This window comes from Octopus sinensis, linkage group LG7 (assembly GCF_006345805.1).
Source record: "Octopus sinensis linkage group LG7, ASM634580v1, whole genome shotgun sequence".
Taxonomy (NCBI): domain Eukaryota; kingdom Metazoa; phylum Mollusca; class Cephalopoda; order Octopoda; family Octopodidae; genus Octopus; species Octopus sinensis.
This window is the reverse complement of record NC_043003.1, coordinates 104694298-104708284: the sequence shown is the minus strand read 5'-3', so window position 1 is coordinate 104708284 and position 13987 is coordinate 104694298. Positions and strand designations below refer to the sequence as shown.

Genomic DNA, 13987 nt, shown 5'->3' with positions numbered 1-13987 from the left:
CCAACCACATGGTTCCAGGTTCAGTACCACCTTGGGCAAGCGTTTTCTACTATAGCCTCAGGCCAACCAAAGCCTTGTGGGTGTATCTGGTAGAAGGAAAGAATCCCCTCATGTGTGTGTGTGTGTGTATGTTTGTGCTGTGTTTGCTCCCCACCACCATCGCTTGAAAACCATTGTTGGTGTGTTTACGTCCCTGTAACTTAGCAGTTCAACAAATGAGACCCATAGAATAAGCACTAGACTTACAAAGCATAAGTCCTGGGGTCGATTTGTTTGACTAAAGGCGGTACTCCAGCATGGTTGCAGTCAAATGACTGAAACAAGTATATATAGGCGCAGGAGTGGCTGTGTGGTAAGTAGCTTGCTAACCAACCACATGGTTCCGGGTTCAGTCCCATTGCGTGGCATCTTGGGCAAGTGTCTTCTGCTATAGCCCCGGGCCGACCAATGCCTTGTGAGTGGATTTGGTAGATGGAAACTGAAAGAAGCCTGTCGTATATATGTATATATATATATATGCGTGTGTGTTTGTGTGTCTGTGTTTGTCCCCCTAGCATTGCTTGACAACCGATGCTGGTGTGTTTACGTCCCCGTCACTTAGCGGTTCGGCAAAAGAGACCGATAGAATAAGTACTGGGCTTACAAAGAATAAGTCCCGGGGTCGATTTGCTTGACTAAAGGCGATGCTCCAGCATGGCCGCAGTCAAATGACTGAAACAAGTAAAAGAGCAAATACTTTTTTTACCTATTTTTTTGAGATGAGGAATTATATACATACATTATTTACAATGGACAGATAGCTGTCCTCATCTTGTTTATTGTTATTGAAGTAGATAAAGTGATAAGTAATAGCAGATAGAAATCTGGGTTAAAAAAAACTCCTTGGACGGAAAATTCACCCAATATTCTGCATGCTACTCTATATCTTAGAGTTACAGCAGTAAAAATAATTTATTTCGTATCTCTTAAAGCTTCTAAATTCTTATAACAAAAATAGGATCCTTTTGGTTTGAACGGCAGTTTTTGCTGGCGGTGTAATATGAAATTATCACTCATAATTATGACCCTTGAATCGATCTACTGCTTTTCAATCTCTTTTAGGGTTAGTGTTAGTTAGGGTTAGGGGTGGGGGAAGGGTATCTTTTTTTCTTCACAAATGTAAATAAACCCAATCTGTTTCTTAAACGAGGGACATAGTCATACGGCATAGAATGTTTTTTAAACCTCAATAGACATCATTGATTGGTTGAAATTGCAGAAATTGAAGAAAAAAAAAACAACAAATATCTTACAAACCATAGAATTTTCTCAATAAAGCCAAGAGAAAAAGATGTTTTATAAACACATTCTACCAGTATACGAAGTTTAAAATGTTTTAGTTACCTAGAAATTATGTTAAAAACTGCCGTTCAAACCGAAAAGATCCCCAAAATAGCACAAATAAAATATATGTGTATAAGCAAGTTCATATTTGCCTCATTGACACGTGATTGTCTAATGGTGTCATTTGCTTAGAGTCCACTATGAAAGCATGACTTGACATTTTATGCAAATTTTTGCACACAGAGCCTTGATCATATGGTGTGATTTGTTTTATGGTCCCCATTTAAACATGACAGGATAATTTGCTGTTTGATAGACTGGGAGATTATTACGTTTCTTGGCAACAGGCTGGATATCTGGTTATAACAAACTTTACCTCAACATATTTTCAGCTGCCCGTGCATATTTGGTATATATATATATATATATATATATATATATACATATACAGTGAGGGCGCGTGGCTTAGTGGTTAGGGCATTCGGCTCATGATCGTAAGGTTGTGAGTTCGATTCCCGGCGACGCGTTGTGTCCTTGAGCAAGACACTTTATTTCACGTTGCTCCAGTCCACTCAGCTGGCAAAAATGAGTTGTACTTGTATTTCAAAGGGTCAGCCTTGTCACTCTCTGTGTCACGCTGATTATCCCCGAGAACTACGTTAAGGGTACACGTGTCTGTGGAATGCTCAGCCATTTGCACGTTAATTTCACGAGCAAGCTGTTCCGTTGATCGTATCAGCTGGGACCCTCGTCGTCGTAACCGGCGGAGTCTTTATATACATATATATATATATACACACACACACACACACATATATATATTTGTGTGTGTGTGAGAGAGACAAATATTTAATATATATATATATGTAAATGGATGAATGAATTATCATTTGTCTATCATTAACATGGAAAACTCAATAAACAGTTACCAAGGTTGGAAAATTTACACAAGTAACAAGGATGTAGCGACCTATTCAAAGATAGAAACTCTGGGTTAATGTGCAGTAATTTGTATAGTATAAGTAAATAAATGGAGTTATTTACTTAGGGCATCCAGCTGTAGAAACACTGCCAGATCTGACTGGCCTGGTGCAGCCTTCGGGCTCCCCAGACCCCAGTTGAACCGTCCAACCCATGCTAGCATGGAAACCGGAGGCTAAATGATGATGATGATGATGATGATATATATACATACATATATAATATATATATATATATATATATATATATATATATATATATATATATAAAATTTACTTATATATATAATTTATATATATATATATATGTGGAGGCGCAATGGCCTAGTGGTTAGGGCAGTGGACTCACGGTTGTAGGATCACGGTTTCGTTTCCCAGACCGGGCGTTGTGAGTGTTTATTGAGCAAAAACACCTAAAGCTCCACGGGGCTCCGGCAGGGGGTGGTGGCGATCCCTGCTGTACTCTTTCTCCACAACTTTCTCTCACTCTTTCTTCTGTTGGCCTGCTCACTTAGCCAGCGGGGTGGCGTCATTTGGAGGCTAAAACAATGCGAAGCGCATTGTGACAAGCGATGTGTAGCAACATCTGATAGCCTGGTCGGTCACAGTGACAGTGATATATATCATACATATATAAATGTATATAAGCATATATATATCAAATATACATACATACATATATATAATATATATATATATATATTTATTTATTTTATAGAAGGAGCTTCTACAGGACTAGAACTGTTTCATTCAAAAGAAATCATCAGGAAGCTTCCTGATGATTTCTTTTGAATGAAACAGTTCTAGTCCTGTAGAAGCTCCTTCTATAAAATAAATTAATTTACTCTGCTATATATTGAGTACCTTATTTACTGTGGTTAACCCCGACTCAACCCAGGACCTAAAACCATCCGAACGTGACCGTAGCCAGTACCGCAATGACTGGCCTCCGTGCTGAGGGCACGTAACAAACACCATCCGAGCGTGGCCGTCCGCCAGCCTCGTCTAGCACCTGTGTCGGTGACACATAAGAAAACACCATCCGAGCGTGGCGTCTGCCAGCCTCGTCTGGCACCTGTGTCGGTGGCACATAAAAAACACCATCCGAGCGTGGCCGTCTGCCAGCCTCGTCTGGCACCTGTGTCGGTGGCACATAAAATCACCCACTACACTCTCGGAGTGGTTGGCGTTAGGAAGGGCATCCAGCTGTAGAAACACTGCCACATCTGACTGGCCTGGTGCAGCCTTCGGGCTTCCCAGACCCCAGTTGAACCGTCCAACCCATGCTAGCATGGAAAGCGGACGTTAAACGATGATGATGATGATGATGATATATATATATATCACCTTACTTTAAGATTGTATGGATAATACCGTACTAAATTCTGGAGCCTCAACTTAGATACCATATTCATCTGAATCTAAATATTATATATATATATATATATAGTTTATATCCAGTTAAAAGAAGAGAATAAGATGGAGATAGGAAGTTAATTATTTATTATTATTAAATCGGTCAACTTCACTTCTTACAGAAATTTCAACTAATACTCAAGGAAAGCAAACAAATCACAAACCCCTTCAGGTAGAAGGCCCTGCTCAATCTGTAGAAAAGGTGTAGGTAGAAACTCCATAAGATGTACCCAGTGTAAGCTACGGATGCATAAGAGGTGCAGCAATATCAAAGGAAGGTTAACAGGATGATAGCTTTTCCATGCTGGCATGGGTTGGATGGTCTGACGGGGGACTGGCAAACCAGGAGACTGCACCAGGCTCCAATCTGATCAGGAATTGTTTCTACAGCTGCATGCTCTTCCCAAGTCCAACCACTCTGAGTGTAGTGCACAGGGGCAATAAACACCGCAGATACTTAGAAAACAGATCCCATCACATGCCAGGGGGAGAAACTAGAAGTAGTTGATAGCTTCTGCTACCTAGGTAACCAAGTCTGTATTGGGGGTGGATGCTCCGAGAGCATTGCCACTAGAATAAGAATAGCCTGGGTAAAGTTCAGAAAGCTCCTGCCTCTACTGGTGACAAAGGGCCTCTCGCTTAGAATGAAAGGTAGACTGTATGATGCATGTGTGCGAATAGCCATGCTACACGGCAGTGAAACATAGACCATGACTACAGAAGACATGCGTAGGCTTGAAAGAAATGCAGCTAGTATGATCAGCTGGATGTGTAATGTCAGTGTGCACACACAACAGAGTGTAAGCGCCCTGAGAGAAATGTTGCACATAAGCAGCAAATGTGGTGTGCAAGAGAGACGACTGCACTGGTATGGATGAGGAGAGCTGTGTGAAGAAGTGTCACTCCCTAACAGTGGAAGGAACTTGTGGAAGAGGGAGACCAGGAAGACATGGGATGAGGTGGTGAAGCACGACCTTCGAATGCTGGGCCTTGCAGAGGCGATGACAAGAGACTGAGGCTTCTGGAGATATGCTGTGATTGAGAAGACCCAGCAAGTAAAGTGAGGTCACAGCCATAGCCTATACCAGTGTAACATAACCAGCCCATTTAAAAAGTACCTTTGAATCATTGTGTGACACACTGTGCTTGAGGAGACCTGTTGAGTCAAGTAAAATCAAAAATCAAATCACAATCAAAAATGGAAATTGTAGTTGTGGCCGATACCAGTGCCACCTGACTGGCTCTCAAGCTGGTGGCACACAATAAGCACCATTCATGCATGGGTCATTGCCAGTGCCACCTGACTGGCTCCCCGTACTGGTGACATGTAAAAAGTACCATCCAAACACGGTCGATGCCAGTGCCACCTGACTGGCTCCCATGCCGGTGACCCGTAAAAAGCACCCAATACACTCTCAGAGTGGTTGGAGTTAGGAAGGGCATCCAGCTGTAGAAACAATTCCCGATCAAATTGGAGCCTGGTGCAGTCTCCTGGCTTGCCAGTCCCCCGTCAGACCATCCAACCCATGCCAGCATGGAAAATGGATGTTAAACGATGATGATGATGATGAATTTACAAATTTGTATAATAAATTTGCATTTATGTGACATGAGCATAATTTCATTAGGGCCAAAAAAAGATGTACCTTGGTATGTTATATGTGAACCTTTCAATTCATTTCAGCAGACTAAATATTATGGTTTATGATTTGTATTGTTAATAATAAATGTTAATTTCCTTATTGCCATTTTCTTTTCTTCTTTTAACTAGATATAAACTATATGCTTAATATATACCTATTGTTTTAAGGGAATTTCATTCCACAATAGTAGATATTGAACCAGCATTTCCTTGGATGCAACCATCCCTTCACAGGGTTAGCATATCCTCTAATTTATATATATATATATATATATATAGGCACAGGAGTGGCTGTGTGGTAAGTAGCTTGTTTACCAACCACATGGTTCCGGGTTCAGTCCCACTGCATGGCACCTTGGGCAAGTGTCTTCTACTATAGCCTCGGGCCAACCAAAGCCTTCTGAGTGGATTTGGTAGACGGAAACTGAAAAGAAGCCCATCGTATATATGTATATATATATATATGTGTTTGTGTGTCTGTGTTTGTCCCCCTAGCATTGCTTGACAACCGATGGTGGTGTGTTTATGTCCCCGTTACTTAACGGTTCGGCAAAAGAGACCGATAGAATAAGTACTGGGCTTACAAATGAATAAGTCCCGGAGTCGAGTTGCTCGATTAAAGGCGGTGCTCCAGCATGGCCGCAGTCAAATGACTGAAACATATCAAAGGGAAATGGAATTTAATTAAAATTAAAATATTCAATCAAAATTTACATTTCCAGTCGTCTAACGTGCAAAAGAAAAGTTAGTCAAGAAGACTATGTATTAATCATACAATATAGTGCATATTTATACACATAAGGAATCCACTTAGCGTGAAATTCAACACATTAGAGGGAACAGCTAGGTTCTGTAAACCACAAAAATAACGGATAAAATTCGACAGGAATAAATTTGGAAATGAAAAACATTTACCATCTAGTACATATATATATATATATTGGGTTGTCCAGAAAGTTCGTGCCGATTTTTAAAGGGAAGAAAAAGGTCAATTGCCCTTACATTTTTAATTAACCAAATATGAACCATTTTGTTGCACAATGCGTCTCCATCTTTCCTTTAACATGAAAATATCCTCTTCCCAGAATTGAGGTGGTTTCATGGCAAAGAATTCATCAAGGTATCTTTTTACGTCATTCAAGGAATTGAAATTTTTACCATTAAGACGATTCTGTAAAGACCTGAATAAGTGGAAATCCGAAGGAGCAATATCTGGTGAATATGGAGGGTGGGGTAACACATCCCAGCCGAGTTGCAGCAATTTTCGTCTGGGTCCCAAAGAAATGTGTTGTCTTGCATTATCATGTTGGAAAACAACACCCTTCCTGTTGGCCAATTCTGGACGTTTCTCTTGAATTGCTGCTTTTAACTCATCCAGTTGTGTGCAGTATTTCTCAGAAATTATTTTTCAGATAAAGAAACATCACCGTGAACTGCGCATGTTTCTTTGGTTGTTTGTGGGGCATTTTTCCCTTTACAGAAAAAGAAAAGCATCAAGTGCCGAAAATGAACTTTCTTATCTTCCATTTTAAAGGGTTACAGAATTAACACAGGTTATAGGAACATAAACTTTCTTCTCAGCCATGTTCTAAAATAAGTCGAAAGATAAGCTACTATAAATCGGCACCAACTTTCTGGACAACCAATATATATATATATATATATATATATATATATATATATCGGTGGCACGTAAAAAGCACCATCCGAATCGTGGCCAAAGCCAGTGCTGCCTCGACTGGCTTTTGTGCCGGTGGCACGTAAAAAGCACCCACTACACTCACGGAGTGGTTGGCGTTAGGAAGGGCATCCAGCTGTAGAAACATTGCCAGATAAGACTGGAGCCTGGTGCAGCCTTCTGGCTTCCCAGATCCCCGGTCGAACTGTCCAACCCCTGCTAGCATGGAGAACGGACGTTAAACGATGATGATGATGATATATTATATATATGTACATATATATATTATATATATATACATATATATATGTACATATATTATATATGTATATATATTATATATATATATGTACATAATATATATATATATGTACATATATTATATATATATATGTACATATATATATATATGTATATATATTTATATATATATAGATGTACATATATATATATATGTATATATATTTATATATATGTACATATATCTATATATATGTATATATATATATTATATATATACATATATATATATTTATATATATATATATGTTATATATATATATATGTACATGTATATATAGATGTACATATATATATGTACATGTATATATATATGTACATATATATATGTACATGTATATATATATGTACATATATATATGTACATGTATATATATATGTACATATATATATGTACATGTATATATATATATGTACATATATATATGTACATGTACATATATATATATATATGTACATATATATAATATATATATATATATATATAGATAGATAGATAGATATATAGAGAGGTGCAAGCATAGCTATGGTAAGAAGCTTGCTTCCCAACCACATGGTTCCAGGTTCTACAGCCTTAGACTGACCAAAGCCTTGTGAGAGGATTTGGTAGACGGAGACTGAAAGAAGCCTGTCATATATATATATGTATATAATTATGCATGTGTGTCTTTGTGTCACTGTTTGTCCCCCCCACCATTGCTTGACAACCAATGTTGGTGTTTACATACATCCCCATAACTTAGCAGTTTGGCAAAAGACACTGATAGAATAAGTTCTGGGCTTACAAAGAATAAGTCCTGGGGACGATTTCTTCGACTAAAACCCTTTAAGTTGGTTTCAGCATGGCCACAATCAAATGACTGAAACAAGTAAATGAATGAATATATATATATATATATATATATACATAGTAAATCAAAAACACAAAGAACAAACACAAAAAAACAACAACACGGGGACGTGGTACATGTAAAGTATTAGCAGACACTCAAGGAAGGAAAGAAAAGTGGTCTTATGTTTCGAGCAAAGCTCTTCTTCAGAAACAGGAGACAGAGGAAAGTCCAATAGAAAAGGAAGATGGAGGGAAAAAAATTGTCTACGATTCACGTGGTTTTACACACACGTCTATATATACTTACATACACACACACACCATATATATCAGTGTAGGCATGACTGTGTGGTAAGAAGTTTGCTTGCCAACCACATGGCTGCAGGTTCAGTCCCACCATGTGGCACTTTGGGCAAATGTCTTCTGCTCTAGCCACAGGTCAACCAGTCTTGTGAGTGGAACTGGTAGACAAAAACTGAAAGAAGCCTGTTGTATACACACACACATACACAAATACACGTACATGTATATATATGCGTGTGTGTGTCTGCCTTTCTATGTCTCCCATCACATATATATATATATATACACACACACACACACATTTGCATCCATACCAAATTTCCTACCATCTCTCATTCTTTTCATACATTTTTGCTTCCTCTAACCACCCTCCCTTCCTGTACAGATGGTGCTTACAAGGTGACAGGGTGGGTCAGGCCAATATTGATACCATGTCACCACCATTTTAACTTCACTTCCAATTTCCATACCAATTACCCCCATCCACTCTTCCCTAAATCTGAGCAACCATTTATCTCCTCTACAGCAAAATCATGTATTAGCCCCTTTCTTCCTATTCTAACCTTTCCTCATCTAGGATAAAGCCATCTCTCTCTCTACTCTTCCCACTCACCTGACAGAGATCTTACTTTTGAGAGATACATGGTCATTTTCTTAGTAGCAATACCATGCAAAAAGCACCCAGTAAAGTGGTTGGCATTAGGAAGAGCAACAACTGTAGAAACCATGCCAAAGTAGACATTAGAGCATAATGCAGTTCTCTGATCCATCAGATCCTATCAAATTGTTTTAACCCATGCCAACCTGGAAGATGTATATTAAAAGACAATATTAATATACATATACAAACATACAATGCACGCATACACACACACACACACATTCATCAACTTGACCGGTACATTGCCTATAGCCAACTCCTGTTTACTTTGATTCCATGATGTGCTCTTTTTGAATGTTCTGAGCATTAATTGTATGTATTTTAGAGAGACTTAGTTATTTTAATATTTCTATTATTTTATACACGTTTTTGACATATTCTTACCCATTATATATATGTGTGTGTGTGTGTGTGTGAAAAACAACATTCGAGCGTGGTCGTTACCAGTGCCACTGGACTGGCTCCCATGCAGGTGGCATGTAAAAATCACCATTTGAGCGTGGTCATTGCCAGTACCGCCTGACTGACCCTCATGCCGGTGTCACATAAAAGCACCCACTACACTCTCGGAGTGGTTGGCATTAGAAAGGGCATCCAACTGTAGAAACTTTGCCAGATCAGATTGGAGCCTGGCGCAGCCTTCTGGCTTGCCAGTCCTTAGTCAATCCGTTAAACCCATGTCAGCATGCAAAGTGGACGTAAAACAACAACGATGATATATATATATAGAGAGAGAGAGAGATAGATAGATAGATAGATAGATAGATATATGTATATGTATGTATGTATCCTTTTAGTGTTCACTGTCAGAAGAAAAGAGAAGTCAATACCAGTTTCTTGCTACAAGTTGTAACTTGCCTAAAGACCCTGTGCACCCACAGGCGAAACTCTGAGTAGTAAAAGACTGTCACGACTAACATAATTTACAAATATTTCCTCCTCTGACGATGGCAAAAAAACCGAAATTTCGATGTCACTGTTAACATTTTCCGGGTAAAAGTTTGATAGACATGTACTCTACTAAAAAGTAATGAGTAAGCTTTGAATGTATTGTTAAACTGTTTCATATATAACTTGACTTAAAAACAAACAATAAGAATATAAGAAAGAGCATTGCTTGTATGACGGTGACACTCGTTTACAACCATTACATACTGTCACACACACACACATACATACATCCATACATACATACATACATACATACATCCATCCATCCATACACACACATACATACATACATGCATGCATACATACATATATGAGTTTGTGAATGCGGGTGTATATGTGTGTGGTATATGTCGCGAAGTAAGAGTTGTAAAATGTAACAGAAATATGTTTTACACGGTTCAATCATTATCTGATGGAGAACTTACTATGCCGGGTAGAGTGGACAGCTACAACCATTGACATGTGTGCATATGTGATGCGTGCGTGTGTGTATGTAATACATTATTTTTTATATATGTTAACATTTATATATTATGTATATTAATATATGTGTATATTATATATACTATATATTATATATATATACTATATATGATATGTACGTATATATATTATGTATAATATATGCACTCACACACACATACACACACCGTTGTGCCGGTTGCCACTTGCTATGTGAGCCATTCAAGTCGGTTAAAGGAACGAGAATTGTTAGAAACAGTAGTCAAATGTCCTTCAAATCACATCCTACCATCTTCGAGAAAAAGAAAGGACAGATCGGAGGACGTAGTTTCTGGCATAAAAAAAAAGAGGGAAAGGCAAGAAAAAGAAACAAGATCGAGAGAAGTGAAGTGCCTTAGTCACAGGTCTGCTGGGTTAGGACTAACCTGGGGTTACAGAACACCACACTGCTGTAGCTTATTCAAAATCCAGATAGATGTCCAGAAAGCTTTTCAAAAAGGCCTTTCGCGGTGTCTCAGTAGTAGTGGGAGAAGGTGGAGGAGATGAACAAAGAGATAGAGGAGGAGTGAGTGAGTGAATGAGAGAAGGGCGAGAGAGACAGAAAGAAAGAAGCGTGAGGAAAATTGAAGAGAATAGAAAAGAGAGAAAGAGAATGCGAAATGAAAGAGAAAATAGAAAAAAGGTCTGGAATAATGAGATTGTAGACGCTGGAGTGTGGCAATTAGTGAATACATACATCAATTGTATTAATGATGACTTCCACAATCATTTAGCATCGGTCAGTTCCAATGTGGGAATCGAAACAGGTTTACAGATGGAAGGTGAGGTTATGGTCGGATCGTCCCACCACAGTAGACAGTTATTTCAGATACAAGGTCTCAACATTTTAAAGAGGTGAGACATGAAATGTGGGTTGCGTGATGGTTGTGTTTTATGAATGAGGTGAAATGTCTAAAATGAAGGAAGAAACCGGTTCGAAGAAACGGTTTCACAGAACTAATTTGGTAGTTCTCCTTACCAAACCTTTTTGGTCGGGGTGGAAGACGAATAAGCTGTCGGTCAGTTGAATTAGATTTTCGATTTATTAATGATCCTGTCTCTATGTTATAAATCCCACTACAGTCGGCTTTTCTTTCCATCATCCCTTGTGGAAATGAGGTGAAGGAAATACAATCCAGTTGTAAAACCGAGTCAATCGAATCGTCATCCTTCCGCATGAGCCATCATCATACCAAATCATTAATGATACAGAACGTGCTTCGAATTGATTCTTAGTAATACAGAAAGAAAAAAATGAAAATTATGTTAAACTATCATCACCATCAACAACAGTAACACTAATGGGTCTTACTGTGGTTTTCGGCAAACTATAATCGCAAACCGGTTTCCTTTTCCAGATGGAACCGATTCCAACGATGCTATACTTTTCCTTAATAATAACGATGATGATAAAATAAATAGAAGTATAGATAAAGGTATGAATAATATAACCTCGTTTTTTTTTCCTTTCAAAATGAAATTTTAGGCATGTCAAAGTGAAAACCGTAAGTCGTCGTTATAGGACGATCGCCTCAGCAGTGATCACTAGTATTATATTATTTTATGATTAATACCATCATTATGTTCCTCTCTCATTAACAACATTATTACTATCTATCATTATAATATTTGCTAAACCGAACATAAGTCGGCAACACGAGATAAAGAAGAAAAGCGAATGTAGAGAGTGAAAGAGAGAGACAGGGGTAAAAATTAGGATCAGATGGGAAAAGAGAGACGAATAACATTTCAGAATAAAAATTTAAAAGAAAATACAAGAGTAGAACAGGTGATGAAGAAAATAGCAAACTAGGAGGAAAATTGAAAGGAAAGTGAATCATATATATATATATGTATATACATACATACACACACACACACACATATATATATATATATCAATCACATATATATATATATATCATATATCACAGACACACATATATATATATATATATATATATATGTAAAATAGATAAGTATCTCACCTTTAACTGTAATGAACCATAGTGATGCTAGAGCAAAGGAAAGAGAGGAGAGAGGCGAGGAGGGAGAAGACATGAACAGAGAGAGTGTAGTAGATAGCTATACAAATCCGAGAGAGAGAGAGAGACACGGATAGAGAGGTAGTGAGAGAAAGACAGAAAAATATAAAGAGGTAGTAAAATAGAGAGAGGAGAACACAAAGAGGTAGTGAGACAGACATACAGAGAGATAGAGAGCGGAAAAATACATAGAAAGAAGGTAGGGAGCGAGACTGAAAGAGCATAAAGAGAAAGAGAGAGAGAGGGTGTATAGATAGATTAGTATATAGATTTTCTCATGTGTAAAGTGGGTGATGTGAGCTGAAAACAAAAAGGAATCTAACATTTCGGATACTCTCTTCACTGAAGACAGACAGGTGAGGCATTTATAGAGAGGCAGATGAATTAAGAACATAGCTAGGGGAATAGTTAAAGAAGGATAGACAGACTCAGATACCGAAACTAAAATGAAAAAAATACAGCCGTTATTACCTTCTTACATATATTTCAAACTACAAAACAGATTTTTTTTTTCCGCCTTACCCCTCCCTGCAAAGATATAGCAGTGGTTATAAAGGGAGAAGTGGTAAGAAAACGTGCACGGTTCCACTTAATATTGTGTTAGGTTACCTTGTAGTAAATGAGAAAAGATCATTATGGGACAGGCTTTCTTTTCCTCCTTTAACAACTGCGCTGGGAAAGGTATACACATCAGGACTTAGCATTAGCCACGCTTAAAAGGAAGCAAACAAAAGTACATGTGCCACGATCTGGTAAATAAATTTGTGTAGAAAAAAATAAACCTTCTTCGTTCGAATCTAGTCTAGAACTAGTGTACACCGGGAGTAAGACGAAAATACGAGGAATAGGCAGGATCGATAAAGCGCTGAACAAGAATACTAATAGGTATTTTTGTAATATCGCATTCTGAGTTCAAATCTCACCGAGGTCAATACTTCTTTTCATTCTTGATTTAAAAAAAAAAGTACCGGCAAAATAGTGAGGAAGATATAACTGACTACATCCCACCAAGCATGGTGTTCTGCCTTTGTTCTAAATTGTCTACACTTACACCAAGCCACAAACGAAAAGGTTAACGAAACACCTTGCTAGTTCCCTCTGATTTATCGGCTCTACTTTTAATTTTAGTCACACTGGTTTCATTTTTCTTTATGGACTTTTTTGATGCTATTGTTAGTGATTGTCACTTCTGTGAATGGTGAACGTACGTACATGTGCGTGTGCGTGCGTACGAGCGCGCACATACGTACGTACATGTCATAGGTACTAGTACCCATGTCATACATAAAAGCTAAATGAATATTAGATGAGGCGGGCAAGTTAAATAGAAAGAGAAATGAGATAAACAACAACCC

At 38.1% G+C, this 13987-nt stretch overlaps 1 protein-coding gene across 6 annotated transcripts in view; it reads right to left on the bottom strand.

The window, feature by feature from the left end:
- Positions 1-13717, bottom strand: part of LOC115214027 (elongation of very long chain fatty acids protein 6-like) — a 59080-nt gene extending 45363 nt beyond the window's left edge. For 2 of the 6 annotated variants that reach the window (XR_005000200.1, XM_029783049.2), the window contains exon 1: positions 12576-12719. The gene's annotated coding sequence lies outside the window, so the exon portion shown is untranslated. Of the gene's footprint in view, positions 1-9087; positions 9279-10973; positions 11100-12575; positions 12720-13103; positions 13161-13241 lie in introns of those variants that run through there. The other 4 variants (XM_036505043.1, XM_036505047.1, XM_036505045.1 and 1 more) reach the window with 4 other exon arrangements.
- Between the last annotated feature and the right edge of the window lie 270 nt (positions 13718-13987).